The sequence below is a fragment of the Rhamphochromis longiceps genome, linkage group LG9, assembly GCF_057381845.1.
Source record: "Rhamphochromis longiceps isolate RC_006_pf linkage group LG9, R_longiceps_female_GT1.1, whole genome shotgun sequence".
NCBI classification, from domain to species: Eukaryota; Metazoa; Chordata; class Actinopteri; order Cichliformes; family Cichlidae; genus Rhamphochromis; species Rhamphochromis longiceps.
The window spans coordinates 30425562-30441256 of record NC_140565.1 but is presented as its reverse complement, the minus strand read 5'-3'; the positions used below and the strand labels follow the sequence as shown (position 1 = coordinate 30441256).

The window sequence follows — 15695 nt, the reverse complement described above, 5'->3', positions numbered from 1 at the left end:
GTTACTTCAAAGTTAATGCCATGGTGACGAGCCTGCAGAGTAATAATCTGCTGTGTCTGTGAAGCTGAGAAAATATTCATACTAAACCTACAAAATATTTGACTTTAATAACCAGGTTTGAATTTAGTAAAATAAAAGTGTCTCGAGAGCTGTCATGATCAGTAGGATGGTCCGTAACAAAGGATAAGACTGATGCTGATAAACTGTGACTTCATGTGACAGCTCACCTGTCTAGCGTGAAGGAAAGTAACCTTCACAGTCTTGTTTAATGTTAGCTCCTGAGTGATTTTGCCCTCGATGTCCTCGTTCATCAGAATGCATAAATGCACGGATCTTTCTAACTTTAGAAACTCTTGTATCCTGCTGCTCTGTAAAAGCTGTAATGTTGATTTGTTGGCATGTTGTCAAGCCTGTATGCTAAATGTTTCACTCTCTTTGCAGCAAGCTTACCAATGTAAGGCTTAAGAAATGTTAATAGACAAAATGCTATAGATTAACTCAAAAATATAGAGGTGGTTGGCACAGTTTAAAAGTGATTTTTGGCATTAATTCAGATTATTTCATAAGAAAGGGTAAAATTGGGCATAATGAATACAAAGGCAACTGATGTAAGACAAAGTAGGAGACACTGTCCCTATTCCTGGAGACCTTGTGCATCGAAATCTTGCAAAACAAAAAAGTGCATATGTAAAATTACCATTGGATTTATTAAATGTGCACACTGGCCTAGGGGTGGGCAATATATCGTATCTACTAGATGTATTTGGGACTGCATGTAATTCATTGAGGGTTTTTTTTTTTTTTTTTTTTTTTAAATCCCACATGTTGCGAAGGCATCACTACCTCCCCCCGCCTAATCGGAAAATGTTCTGCCTGCCACACGTGTTTACCAGATAAGGGGGGGGGGGGAAATGGCGACAACAGCCCTTTCAGACGAGCGAGGGAATGAGACTAACTGAAGAGGAGTCAGATGAGCTAGTTCCAAATAGAAACAGCACTGGATCAATAATCTGGCAGTGGTTTGGATTTCACAAGAAGAATGTTGAACAAAATGTAATAATTTTCAAGAAATGCCATAAAACTATTTTTGTTAAAGGTAAGAGTACCATGAATTTATTCTACCACCTGAAAAGTCATCCACTGCAAAATGAAGAATGCTTTAAACTCCGCTTTAAGCTCCTGCTTTAAACTTCCCACACACCAAAGAAAATGTCAAATGTTTTTATTTTGAATTATTCTATTTTGTCTCTTAAATTCTTACTTGGTGTACTTTTTGTTGCTTTAAACATTTTTTTGTTAAATGTCTAGTGTTGACCACACAAAGAGATGCACTGTGACAATATTGTAATTTGAGAAAACCCCTGTGTGCAGCTGATGGTTACAAAATGGTTAAAATAAAACATTTAAACTCATTTTGATTTATTTTTTTTTTTTAATTCAAAGTAGGAAAAAATATTGAATTTTGGATTTGAATGAGGATGCCAGTGCAGTTTTGGGCATTATATGGTTGAGAATAACATTTGTTTTTGGAGGTTATTTGAACATATCATGATATATATCGTGTATTGTGGAGAAAAAAAAATACACTGGCCTATTTTGCTCTTTAACCAACAGATTTCTATAATCTGCATACACTTTTCATACCATTTATACACTGATACAACCCCATTTCCAAGCAGAGAAAGTGGTGACAGTGTTGTAAGAAAGTAGTTTGGACATCAAAGTTGATTTTAAAAAAAGACTAATAGACAACAGCAGGTATTTTACTGCCCATGAAAACAGGAGAAAAAAATCGACAAGTCAACTAATCTCCACGAAATGGCTAAAATTGAGCTCAGCTACTAGATGAAAGATTGACTGTACAAATATTGTGTATTTTTCTGAGCCCTTTGAAACCATCAGTCACATTCTTTAATAATCAGATCAAGTTGCTAAAATGTGTTGCACTTTCTGCCGTAGGTGGCATTGCAAACACACTGTCCTAGATCAGTTTGCAGAGTGTGGCTAACGTTCTATTGCTCCACATAGACATTGTTCCAACTGAGTGTTTAAATATCAGTAAAAATCTGATTCCATCATTTTAGTACTGCAGATCCTTGCTGGTTCATGCTTCTGCTATGTTTATTTTCCAACTCGCTGTCAATTTCCTCTCACAGAAAGATGGAGGGGAGCTTGTTTCTGTTGGATATCCCTCTGTTAGTCGCCAATGGCATTATAAAAACTTAGAAGCAACAGTTTACTGGTGTAAAACATCCATTAAATATGAATATCTAGCTGACTAGTATTTAGCAATATTTAATCATCTAGTTGACTAGCAAGCTTTAAAACAAAAAGCAGCCATGTTTACATGGAAACGAGTAACCAGATCAAAAGCCTGACCAAAAAAAAAGCTTAATGTAAACACACTAGTTGGAAGATACTGACCTGATCACACTTGTTTGGAGCGAAATTTCTGTCTGATTAAGGCAGGTGGTTTATACAAATCATTAATTAGATTGGATGTAAAGACGCCTTTGTATGTTTGATGTGAAATTATTGTGGTTTTTCTGGGAAGTTAGACATTTGTATTGTACAATCACACATGTAATTTTATTGTATTGTAACTATTTGATGTGTCTTCTGGGTCTAAAAGGTTAGGGCAATCCAGAAGAGCCATAAATCTGCTTTCTTTCTAATGACTAGCAGGTGCAGCCACTGCAAAAGGTTATTTTGGTTTACAGAAATCTTGGGGAAAAATGGTCCTTGGGCTCCACTGATCCCTGGCCTCAGTAAACGCCAAAGCAACGTGATGTTCATGTTTTTAAAGCGGGATATGCTTTGCCATGTTACAGACAGGCTGTCAGCCTACGAGTGTCTAGTGTCCTTGGTTTCTCAGTCAGATCTATCAAACATGTTCAGATTGATGCTTTACAGCTGGATTTGCCAAGTGATGTGTGATATTGGGATAAAATATTTCATGATTCAAAATTTCATGTTAAAATTTGTTTTCATTGGAGGTTTTTTATTTTATTTTTTATTTTTAAATCCACCATGTATGAGTGACTGAGCTTTGCGCCAGATGATGCCAGTCAGCCTTCCCTTCCATCCTTCATCATTAGTCCACTGCTCCACATTTTGAGTCAAGTCTTTCTATGCTGCAGCTATTTAACGGTAATAAAGATGTACTGTTTTTGGATTCCCCAGTGCTCACTCTGTTCAGCTCTGCCAGCGAACCTGTCCTCGTAGCCAGATTTATATGCTTGGCAGCCATTCCTCGGATCATTGTTGGACATAAAACAAGCCATGGGTGGAGGGTTGGAGGTGGAGAGGATGTTCAAATGAATAACTTTTATTTCTTTTCTTTCATTTTCACCCAGAAAGGAGTCATTCCTGAGATTAGATGTCACACATGTGATTGGTTTTGGTATTAATAGACTAGTCTGTCATATATGCTGATATTATGTACTGCTTTTTATGCAGTCCACAACAGGAAGGGAACATTTATGAGAATTTCACACATGCTCTCCAGAAGATGACTAGCAAAGCAGTGAAAACCAGGGAGTCTGCAGCAGCATTCCTACACCGTCTTTTACTCCATCTCGCAAAAATCATCTACCTGGCCTCTAATGTGTCTTTACTGCTGCCAGGAAGCACTACAGTGACTTTAATCCCTCTTTTCCTTTTTTCCCTCTACCTGTTTTTAAGTCTGAGTCAGCGCTCAAACAGAATGACAAACTGGGCCCAGCCGCCTTCCCTTCTGCTGCATTAGACGTCTCAGTGGCTGTGGATCACGATGGTGGGTGGCGAGGCTTTGCCCAGCACCTTGCCGATGGGGAGGTTGATGGTTGCATGTGGAGCAGCATGAAATGACCCTTTTGATGCACACACTTTATAATAATAATAAAATGGATTAGATTTATATAGTGCTTTTCAAGGCACCCAAAGCGCTTTACAATGCCACTATGCCACTTTAAACACACACAAACATAGAGCTTAGTGTGGCTGTGGGTCAAGATGTTATAGTTTTCTTGTTTTATACATTTAAATATGCAGGTTTTAGTTGATTAAAAGCAAAATCCTGAAGCGTTGTTTTGATTCAAAGATTTTTGCAGATGTGTACAGAATACGTTCATTTTTATGAACATGTTAAGATCGCAATCAATTAAATAGACAAGTATGCATTTTTGGAAGTCTTTAACGTTGACTGCTTAAGGTGGTAGAAAAGGTCCTTTTAAGGGTTTTGGTGGCTATTGTAGGGCTGTGCGATATGACAAAAATCCCATATACCAATATAAGACATATACATAGCCCCTCCTTTAGGAATAAGGTCCTCGATTTGTTTTGACTGGTCTTTCTGTCTCAACAGGGTCTCAACAGGATCTTCAGCTTTATTGTGAAAGGTTTATGTGGAAAATAAATAAGCGGAGGCGGAGCCACACACTGGGTTTAACTTCATTGTTGCTAACGACAAAGCGTAAAAACAGCCGTTTGTCCGTCCGTAGTGTAGTTATTTTAAATATAAGAGAAAGGGGGAACTTTAAGAAATTAACATAGCTACTACAGTGACCGTCAAAGCGATGAAAAAATATAGCTGTAAACAGTTTATTTTGCGACACCATGAAAGAAACAAACGGTCAACGTCTTTATATCGTCATCCGATATATATATCGTTATATCGAACAGCTCTGGGCAATTGGTAAAAAAAAGAAAGAAAGTTGTTGTTTTTTTTTAACATATGAATGCTATGCTTGTAGGTTTTGCATGTTATTTTTTCCTCAAAGATGATTTTCTGTTTTGTAAATCTATACACTCACCAACCACCTCATTAGGTGCATCTCGCTAGTACCTTGTTGGACTTCCCTTTTGCCTTGAGTGCTGCCTTAAATCTTCACAGGATAGATTGAACAAGTTGCTGGAAACGTTCCTTGGAGGTTTTGATACATGATAGCGTCACACAGTCACGCACGATGAAGCTCTCCCATTGCACCACATTCCAAAGCTGCTCTATTGGATTGAGATCTGGTAACTGTGGAGGCCATTTGAGAACAGTGAACTCATTGTCATGTTCAAGAAACCAGTTTAAGATGATCTGCTCACAAATCACTGATTAAGTTATCTATGTTGGTGTTATTTTGAGCTTAATAAGGACACATCAGCTGGAAGTGGTATATTATTTATTTAGGTTCCCATCAAGGAAAAACTCTGCCAGCGTGAAACGACTTAATCAAAGGCTCGTTAATGAATTTCCCTGAATCTTTCTAAAGGTCATGCTGGTGATCTGCAGCTGTGTGTGGCTCACAGCAGGTTTGAAAGACAGGATGACAAGTCATTTAAAGAGCAGGAAAGAGTGGCTAAACATGATTGACCAGCTGCTTTGAAGGCAGTGGATCTATATTGTGGTCTTTTTTTGTGTACAGCTTTTAAACATTCAGACAGTGTTGCTCTTGCTGCTGTGAGAGATGCGTATCATTTGCGCTTTCTCGGAAACATCATGGTTTATTTGCTGCAAGTCTTTGATGAGCTGTAATAAATTATTTATTTATTTTTAACAGGCAAATTGAACATTGTGTTTGAAGCGCACTTCAAATCCAGATCAAATCCAACTGGAGCCCATCAGTGGCTTTTAGGTAAAAAGGAAAAAAGTACTCCTACTATGCATATATTATTTTAAAAGCCTGTTGTATTGGAAGTAAACCAAATAATGAAAGCAGGCATGTCAAACGCATCAGGTGTCTCTTCTCTTTCGGCTCCAAACCCTCATTTGTCTTTGCCTTAATGGGACAGCCGATTGTTTTCCTCCTTGTGAGCATGTTTCCACACAATTTGAATTAATTGGATTGTAAATTGATCCTACTTTGGAGCCAAAACCCTGGAAGCTGTAGCTTTGGCTGCGTACAACGGTTTAATCTGAATACTAAATGTTATTAAAAGCCTCCCCTGCTTCGCCCGTGTAGGACAGTGTGTACCTGGTAATGAGAAAAAAGCCCAGAGGGCTTATTGCATTCATTGTGCAACAGCATGGTATAATTCAGTAATTAATTGCCTTAGTGCCTGCATGTTGCCGTAATGTTTTCAAGATAAACACTATGACGTAGTTCCCATTAAATGGCTCTTTTGGCTCATGCTAACTTTGCATTTACCACCTCTGCTTGGAAGTATCCCCAGACGGTGACCTCTTATGCAGGCAGCAAAATGGCCATCCCAGGCAGCTAATATATGTATTTACTTTGGATCTGTCAGAATGGCAAATATACACAAGGAATCATGTAAAAACCAGCTTTCTAGAAAGATAGTTTTTGGAACCTTTTTGTGACAACCAATTCAGAGGCATGTGGTACCTTTTACAGAAAGGCAATGAGAGCTAAGAAACACAGATAACTTTATTTAAAAAGAAAAAAAACAACAACCATGTTAAGTTAAACTTTGTACATTTTGGCCAACCAAGTGGTTTCACAGCTGCTAATCAAACAATTATAACAAGTTATTAAGTTGGTTACGTCATACAAGTTGGCCGAGGTGGTCAGTGAGAGAATGCTCATTTGTTACAACGATAAATGAAAGCAGTTGTTTACTTGCCAATGCTAGCTTTGTTTCACACAAAGCACAGAAGGTAACTGATCTGAGAGCAGTGAAAGCAGAGCCAGCAGTGGCTTAGCTAGCATGCTAATCTCCGACAGTCTCCCGTCACAGACCAGAGGTTTATCCACACTTCACATGTGCAATCAAGCTTTTATTAATAGGAGATGGAGACAGACAAGTCCATGAGATTTTAGTAGTTCTGTAATCAAGTTTGCTTCCAGAGACAATATCCAACTGCAATCACAAGATGGCAGAGATCTAAAGGATAGATGCGATGAGGGATGAGAGAAGCTTTATGACAGAATACTGTTTGAGATGAAAGAAGATTTCTTTCACTTAATTTAGGCCTATTTATTTAGAGTCCACTGCACAAGCACTTCCTGCCTTGCTTGCTCTGATAGAATGTCAACGTTCAAATCTTTATAACACAGGTGGAGTTTGCAAAGTTAGCATAATCAGTGAAGTTATAATCGCACAATATTGAAAAATCTCGGTTGAAATAAAGTTGCAATATACTTAAAACAGAGAATTTGGTGCTTTACTTTCTTTCTTTTTATTGGTTAAATCAGCATTGTGTAAAACAGACTGTAATATATGGATGTCCACATCTCTACACCACACATCAGTTAAACATGTTTTGCAGTTTCAATGCTGCCATGTACATATCTCCTAGTTAGCTAAGCAACAGATGCATAAAATACTAGAATTGCAGCCAAAAACGGCCTCCAGTGGAATCACAGGTAGTATAAAAAGAGGGATGTTACCACTTCTTTTTTATTTTTATTTTTTTTATTTTTATTTTTTTAATAAATAGGACAGGGGGAATGAATGAGAGAAAGAGGGGGAGAGAAAGAAAGAAAACCAAAGGGGAGAAGAGACGGTGAGAAGGGGGGGGAAGAGAGAGAAAAAAAAAAGAACTCCTGGGTCACCTGTATGGAGAAAAAAAAAAAAAAACAACAAACAAAAAAAAACAAACAGAGGAGACAGCAAACAACAAAGAGTAACATAATAATAGAGAAAACAAAGCACCATCACAATAAACTAGCTAGTCATAGATATCAATATTTACTAAATAATAAACGATATTGTGCAGCACGCAAGATAGACAGCGCACAGTGTGCTTTGAGGCAGCAGCCAAGAAAGCTTTAGTCCGCGTCTGTGAATACCCATGTGTGCATACCTGTGTGGATCAGCATGCTTGCATTCCAAAGGTTTCTCCATGTAATGATCTGCTAGGGAGTGTGGGGGGGCCACAGCCCCGTCCTCCAGGGTGTGAAGCGGGTATGGAGGAGATCAAAACTCCAGACATCCAGAGGCCCCCAGAACACAAGAGACCATGGAAGACCAACAGAGGGGCAGCCGCGCCACTGTCCCAGTAAGAGCTGAGGAGAGTCCCAGATGAGGGCTCGCCCAGCAGCCGCGGAGCAGAAGTCAGGGGGAGTTGCAGTGACGCGCCCGTGAGCTCCGCCGGCCCCCAGCTGTGCCTGAGTGACCGAGCCCCAGGCCGAGAGGCCGGGGGCACCCCACCTCCAAAGGGGCCCGAGCGAGCCCCAGGCCCCAGGCCCCGACAAGCGGCCGCCAAGGAGTGAGCCGGTGTGTACCCGGACGCCCACCCCCAGACACAAAGAACCACCAACACACCGACACCTGAGGGAGTCCGCCACCGGCAGGGGAAGTGGTGGTGGGTGGAGATAGGCCTCCAAACCTTGGAGGGCCTGAGGTGTCCCCAGAGAGGTGGCGCCTGATACCCAACCTGACATATAGACACAGACATACAGGCACACACAGACACAAACATCCATTCCCACCCTCATGCTCTCATATGCACTCACTCCACACTCAACCAACGTGGAGACAGACATAAAGAGACGCTGTACACACAATCACACTCCCCAAGCGTACTCTACAAACCGGGTCTAGGTACCCTTGCCCCTGGAGGGGGGAATTGCACCCAGACCCAGGTGGTGTTACCCTTTTCCCTGCGGTGGGGAGAGGCAGACCACCCCGACTCCGCAGCAGCAGGGAGGCCCCACACCCCAGACCGCAGTCGGACGGCCAACTCCTCCTACTAGCCCTCCCGCTCCAGCAGGCCGCAGAGAATGGGGGTGGGAGAAGACTCCAAACCTCCCTCCACCCGCTCATTGTAGTGTTGATGCATATGTGTTCTAAGGTGCAATTAAAACCCAGGAGGGCATGGAGCTACCTGCCAAGGAGCAGCAGGTAAGCGCATAGTCCCTCCTGCTAGCCCTCAATGACTAAGTGTATTTAAAATTGAGAGGTGGGCAACGACGTCAGGGGTGAGGTATACACCCTGATGGTGATTTGGACTCCGTGATTGTGCCCACCCCCAAGATCCTATATGTATGTGTAATGAGAGTGTGAATAATGTGAATGTCTAAGTTGTGGGATAAAATTGAGGCAGAGGCAGCCAGAAGGGGACAGGGGGGGGGGGGGGGGTAGCTTCCTCTGCACCCTGGTGACATACCCCCACTCCAAGGCCCTTCATGTGTGGGTGGTTGTGGAGGAGCGGGAAGAGGGAGGCAGCTGGAGATGGGGAGGGAAGGAAGGGAGGGGCAGGTAACCCCTCCCTGGGGCCAGCTCCCCCGCTGACCCCAGTAGGCACTCCCACCCTCCGCGACCCGCCAGGGAAGGGGGGCCCAGGCCCATCAGACCGGGGCCCAGTGCAGTAGCGCCCCCCGGCTCCACAGAGCCCTGGACAGTCCACCCAACCCCACCACAGAGAAAACTGCATCAAGATGTTACCACTTCTTGATGAGAGGTGATTAGATAAGGAGTATATCCTGGTGACTGACACCATGGACTTGACTGACCTAGGGGTTGAGGACCATTTTCTCACAAACATCTATAGGGCCGAAGTCCTTTTACAACCACAGTTATTGGCCCCTGGTAGCTTCACTTTAAAGACCTTTATACTATCTGTGGTCGGGAGACTAGTCATTGAAAGCAGCCAAGCAACAACTCCAGTATTGAAATGGATAAGCTATTAAAAACAAACCAAAAAACAACAACTCTATAGAGTTGTCCTAAAAAGAGAAGATAAAATAAGAGAGATTTATAGTGTTTTTCACTGTATCAATCTCTGTATTTACGACGATGTTTGTGCAAGTTTTCCCATGAATTAAGGAGGACATAAGGTACAGACACACAAATATTCATACATACATATACTACAATGATGATTATGATATGACTATATGGAAGTAGAATAACTTGTCTACTAATCAGAAGGTTATTTGTTCGATCTCCCTTCAGTCTCCATGCCAATAATTCTTGGGCAAGAAATCAACCCCAAGCTGAATGTTTGTAAATGTTAGATAAAAAGAACTTAAACATAGAAAAAAAGTGCTTGGATGAATGGATGAATGTGGCATGTTGTACAAAGTTCTTTGAGTGCTCAGGTAGAGTCGAAAAGCGCTACATAACAACATGTCCACTTAACCATTATAGTAGGATGTACTGTTTTTAAAGCTAGGCAGTCACCTGAGACTATTATGAAGGTGCCACATGTTTTATATTAACATCCCTTAAAGACCTTATTATCCTTGGTGAGCAGGTTTTTCCTGTGTACACTATACATGTACTTATTAATATTCTGCTCCCAGTAGTAAGAGCTCAGTGTGATGTTTGCATTATATGAGGAGCTCATTGACCTTAATTTGCATGCATCCTTTGATTGATGGTATTTACCTGCCTTTTTATGAATGGCCTTTTTATAGCTGGTGCTCTCCATGAGAACATGGATGAAGTGTGGACTGAAAGATGAACGATTTTTCCCCCCCCTCCTTTCTGTCTTGCACTTTTCTTAAGATCACATTTAGCTGTATTTATAAAAAAAAAACAAAAAAAAAAACAATGAGAAAAAGGACTTAAATGTGTCTGGTCTGCTTTAGCTCATTTTCCATTCCCTCTAAACCTTGTGTTTGTTCACTTTTGAAAGCTCTCTTTCCAAGAGAGTGAAGTTCTTCTATCAAAAACACATTTCATTTCATTTTAAACCCCTCCCCTCACAGACACACACGTGGCATCTTATTTTGCTCCACCGGTGGCAGAATTTTAATTCTCTCCTTGCAAAACCTCTTCGCCTATTGTGCTTCACTATTCAGAGTACAGCGCTGCTTCTTCTCATCTCGCCAGCTCTGCTTACACAGCCAAAGCTCGAAGGAGCGAAAGACGCTCCCCACAATGTAGATGACAGGATAAAGGGAGAAGGAGATGGAGAATGAATGAGGAAGGGGAGCGAAAAGAATGGAGAGAGTGATAGAACGCGAAGCGAAAAGGCCAGGGAGGGAGGAGAAGCCATGTCTCCTTTGTCTTGACATTTCTCTGCGTCTCTCCTCTGGGAATGAACACCTCGATATAAATGTTCCACACATAAGCTTGAGTGGGATAGGAGGAAGAGGAGGAGGGCTTGTTTGATGTGCATTAGTTATTACAGAGTCTGCGTATAATTTGGTTTGGGGTTGATGTAATTAAAGGGTTCGGGCCTCAGCAGTTTTCCTCAGACTAATTTGTTTAGGAAGTGCTGATTCCCCCACCGGCCGCCGGTGACGATAGAGTGACTCTGCTGCAGCTGTTGCTGGTGGTCATGGCAACAGGAGGGCCCACAGGTGTCCATATTGATATCTCTGTCGAGCTAGCTGCTTCCTCAGCGGGACTGCATTCACATTCAGCACTTTGCAGCTGGTGCTGTTAATCCACACAGTGGCTGGAAAGGACATCCACCTGCTAAATTCTCTAAGAGATGAGGTGGTATTTGGAGGGCGGTACTCATTTACACCTGGGAAAAGGTTATATCCCACTAATAAAATTATATTAACTGCTTATAAAAACTAAAAAGAAATCATGCTAATTAGTGAGCCTTAAGCCAGCACTCTTGTCTGAATTGCTTTCCAGACGGTTAGCCGTGTACCTCCTGAACAAGCAGCAGCAATTAGACCTGAACCTACCAGAAATTTCAGTTCCTCTAGTGGCCACCTGAGGCTGGCCCCAAAAGTGAGTGAATCCCCAGAGACTCCCAGGTTAAAATTTGGACATTTAGACAAAGCATGTTACAAAAAACTGTTTTTCGATAGTTTCCCTTTTCATGATCACTCTGATCTTGATGCTGGAGGTAGGGACGTGGTGTATTTGACTGACTGGTATCTGCCAGCTCACTAATCTGTGGACCTCTTTTAATGGATTGACTGATTTTGTGGTTGGTTTGTGTGATACACACCATCCTAAATGTTTGTGCTTCAGTTTTGATGTGTGAAATTCTCATATTTTATTGGTCTGTTACTTAGCAGTAATTTGCAGGTTTCCCTGTCTGTTCTTTGTACCTGTGCAATTCATAGTAATTTACCTTCTCACACAAAGGGTGACAGCCTGGTGGCTATGTTGTCTTTTATATACAGTTTATGCTCCTGAAGCAGATTATATAAAAAATGACACTAAGATGAATTTTTTTGTTTCTTTTTTTTTCAGACAAAATAAACACAGGACTCTGACGACGCTGGTGAGTGAAGTTTATTTAAGTAGAATTAGATTTGTGCCCTTGTGTTTTTAACTTTTAGTAATTGTTAATTAACATTTTGCATTTCAGATGTGAACTTATGATGTGTGAAATGCAGCATGCTAAAAAAAATTTGAGAAACAGGGATGATTTCTGCTTATTTCATAGTAACCTTTAGGTTCTATTAATTTCACTGGACTACTTTTTATATTAAAAAGTATTTTATTTTATTCCCAATTCTTTCATTGACTTTCAGTGATGGTTCCCATTAGTTTTACAAGTGTACCTTTGGTTTTCATTATTATCTTTTTCTTGATGCATGCTCAATCATCCAGGTAAGTAAATCCTAAAACGTTGATTTTGTTCATTGGGGCGTTTTCAGTGGAAGAAACGTTTTGTCGCTCATCCAAGTGACTTCTTCAGTTTCAGCTGACTGCAGGTTTCCCCAAGCTTATAAACAGTACATTTGCAGAATGACTGAAACCAGCCCAATTAAAGAACAAAGGGCTGTGAGGTCAGTTTTTTTGATCATTAATATGGAAATTGTCCACTCAATTAATCACTGGCCATGAGGACCATTCACAGAGAGTTGGGGAATTGTGATGGCGATACTCAAAATAAACAAATAATAAATAAAATAAAAACATTTATTCACTGCGAAAAAGAATAAAAAAAAAATCTCAATTTTGGTTTCATTATAACACTTTAAGTTTAATAAACAGGCAAGTTGCACTGAGATGATGCAACGCTTGCAGAGCACATGGACATTGCATAGACTTGTCTGAATAACAAGTGCTGAATTTTGTAATATAATCTGCCATGCTGCAAGCATGACACACCCACAGAGTAAAGGCAGGAGGGCCACCCCAAAGTAGATTTCCAAAGAGTCTGAGGGAGGGAGATTTGAAGAAACAGGAGACAGGAAAACTGCTCGTTTCTGACAGAAGATGAGATGAGCTGCACAAAGAGCTAAAAGTTCACTTTTAAAAAGAGTTCTTATCCAATATTGTGTCAATATGTTATGTACAAACTGCATGCTGGTACCTGATATGATTGCAAAAATGACTGATTGCACAAAAAGCTAATTTGCCTTTTTGTGTTGTTTTTCTGTGGAAAAATCTAACGAGCTAATCAGCCTTAATCACAAAATGAGGCTGATGAGATGTGTCATTCATTTTTTGTTAACTACAACAACATGGGTTCCCTCCAAATAAAAATCTGGCACGTGTTACAGTACAAACACATTCTTGCTTGCAGGAAAGGATGAGTTGGATTTGAGAAGTTGTGAGTGCTGGCAGGGTTTTGGGTTTGTGCGAGCATCACGCTTGTGGTTTTCTTTGATTTAAAGCCTCACAGTCTGGCGGGGACAGCTAAAGTAAGCGTGCTGTGTTCACGTGCACTTGATGTCACCTTGCAGGATTTCTCTGGGCATTAAAGTTGACTCATACTGGAGTCTGGAGCTGCGGGCATGTGAAGTTCAGCTACAGAGATCATGATGAGTCTCAATTCAGCCTGAAATGAAAGTGCAACTTTTTGAGACGTGAACTCAGTTTCTCTGTGAAAGCATCTTCATACTCATGCAACTACATGATTCTTACTAGACACTGGTTATATCTTAAAATTGCTGCCATTATTTCTTATAATTTTACCATTTTGCAGTAATAAGTTCTTCAGTTCTGCTATGGCAGACTGCAGCTTTTGGGATTGGTTTTCTCTGCGAGGTATTTGATGAAAGCAAAGCTTTGCCTACATCTCGAGGCCTAAACTCGGCAGGTTGAGAACCGATCCTGCTGCTCTGCTTCCTGCCGATGATAATCTGTCCACTCCTCGGGTGGCCTGAATGAAAGCAGGAGCCGGCTGACAGATCAAACAAACCACCTCCTTGCTTTCCTGCTTGATTTTCTGGGAAAATAAATGGTTTTCAGCTTTGCTGACAAAGAAAATCACAGGTGGAAAACAGTTGCTAACTATGTGCAGGTGGAGTTTTCATTTTGTGAGCTGCAGGTCTGATAATCACTGAATCTGTAAGTGGTACTGATAAATTCTCAAGTCCTCTCAGGAAATATTTAGATGGACTTGCTGTTTTTGAAATCCTGGAGGCATCCACGGATGTCCTTACGTGGCCTCCCCTGATTGTGTTTACTTCATGCTGGACCAGGCAGGTGTTTCATGTATAAATTATGCCCATTAGCTCTAACTAAATCGAACACTGGAAGCAAAGAATAAAAGATGTTTCCAGCCTTCTCTAATTCAAATGGCTTTGTAGATTTACTCTGTTCAGTCATGCATTTAGTGAATCTCCTCTCAGTGCAGAAAAAGCTGGCTCACCCGTAATAATCTTTTGTTGGCCAACTGTGTTTTTAAGGCCACCAAGCTGCTAACCATGAGTGCACCATTAGTACTCATGGTTAATTCTCTTTTAATGCCATCTGGAGCAACCAGTTACACAGATTTCAGCTCATTCAGTTTGAGTTTCACAATTAAAGTATGGGAACACCAGGTGATAGAAAAACATAATTAATAATCCACAAGGATCCACTCCAGGAGAGTGGGGTTTAACTCCCAATGCTTATGCTTTCGTCTAATTTGTTGTTAGATTATTTTTGTGGTAAAGTGGACTTTGTTACAACGTTAATCACATTAATAGCTCTATTTTCCGAGATACCAGCTGACAAGTCCAAACTCATGGAATATACTGCGTGCCTGCAACCCTGAAAAGAAATGCAGTGTTTCCCGCACAAAGAGTTTTTCAAATTTAAATGTAACAATAATAAGTTGTGATAATCCTAAAAACCAACTACACCCCACGATTCAACAGCTGTTAGAACTACCTTCAACAGCTCTCTTAAGATCTTGTCACATCATTTAAACCAGCTTAATATCTGGCTTTGACGGGGTCATTGCAACACCTCAATTCTTGGTTGACTCAGTCACTGCAAAGTGTACGGGTCCTGTGGCTGCAAAACGGGCCCAAATCATCACCCCTCAGCCACAGCGCTGACAGTTGGTGTGCAGTGTTTCAACTGACAGGATGTGGTTGGTGATGCTGTCCACTATCACCCAGCATCTTCACTCTGGTCTTGCCTGTCCAAAGGACATTGTTGAAGAAGTCTTTCTTTCTTACATGACTGTATTTTTGGCTGTGTGAAAAGAAATGCAGTGTTTCCTACACAGATTTTACATGGTATGACTCCACAGGTATATTTGGTGATGCATTTTCTTAGGATTTTTTTTTATTTTTATTTTTCCAAATTTTGATAACATGTTCCACAGTAGAGTTAAAAAGTTTAGTTGCTGCGAAACCAGCAAGCCTTTGCTGTTCGTCTATTTTGCTACTGTAAGGAGGACACACTGGAGATGCCATCAGCTGGCTCTCCAGTGAGTCTCGTGTCACATGGCTTGAGCCTTCACGGCCTGCTGCAACATGGTTGAAGTTTCAAATAATGAGGTAAGCCTATGTAGATGTAATCCCTAAAGCTTTGGCTTCACACAATTTTTTTTATTTTATTTTTTACATTTTTTATATGATGTCAAGGACGGAATAGGATTTCTTTGGACTGTAAAGCATGCAAAGCTACTCTAGAGTCCAAGACGAATGAAAAATGAGCATAATAGGCCCCCATTT

General features: G+C 41.0%; 1 protein-coding gene across 4 annotated transcripts in view; it reads left to right on the top strand.

Moving 5' to 3' along the window:
- Window positions 1-15695, top strand: part of rnf152 (ring finger protein 152) — a 62492-nt gene that overhangs the window by 17580 nt on the left and 29217 nt on the right. For 2 of the 4 annotated variants that reach the window (XM_085419203.1, XM_085419205.1), the window contains one exon: window positions 12043-12073. The gene's annotated coding sequence lies outside the window, so the exon portion shown is untranslated. Of the gene's footprint in view, window positions 1-833; window positions 3371-3684; window positions 3776-12042; window positions 12074-15695 lie in introns of those variants that run through there. The other 2 variants (XR_014913386.1, XR_014913385.1) reach the window with 2 other exon arrangements.